Source organism: Aplysia californica, unplaced genomic scaffold (assembly GCF_000002075.1).
Source record: "Aplysia californica isolate F4 #8 unplaced genomic scaffold, AplCal3.0 scaffold01355, whole genome shotgun sequence".
In the NCBI taxonomy this organism is placed as follows: Eukaryota; Metazoa; Mollusca; class Gastropoda; order Aplysiida; family Aplysiidae; genus Aplysia; species Aplysia californica.
The window spans coordinates 59,535-60,210 of NW_004798625.1; positions in this window are offsets into that span (position 1 = coordinate 59,535).

Below are 676 nucleotides of genomic sequence, written 5' to 3' on the forward strand. Positions count from 1 at the left end.
TCCCCGCTTAAATAGAATCACAAAAAACATTTTGAAAATAAAGAACAAATAAACCAATGGATAATGAGTAAATGAACAAAATACACAAACTTTTTTAACATGTATAAACAAAAGAAATAAACAAAATGAAACCTATGTACTATTCTAAATATAACCTAACAAACAAACACACACAAAAATAACGATACGAAATGAATACGTATGATTTGGAATAATATATACAGTATATACGAGGACAATAAATAAAACAAGAAGTAATAAATCACATTTTTTATTGGTCTGTTCATGCGTGAACAATGTTGGTGTAAAATTATTTCCAGTTTTCGTTTTTTTTTAGCCGAATAAGACATACTTAATTACCTTTTTTCGGATAACGAAGGGGTGGGAATTCGATCACGCGCTGATCCACACGAGGCTAACCCCAATTATTGATGGTGTGACAGATGTTCATATTTTGCTACCTCAGAACTGCAAGGTTCTATCTGACATTTTTGGCCGTTTTGATTCCTGAGACCATGAAATTACTAACCAAATTTTTTTCTATCTGCTCTAATAAATTCGTGAGATTTTTCGGAATCATTACCAAGATACTGAAATAACTTCAATTGAAAAGCTTCATATGATGTGACACTTAAAATCTTTGACGTCCGATTTCTCAAAACTAGATCCTGCCAGA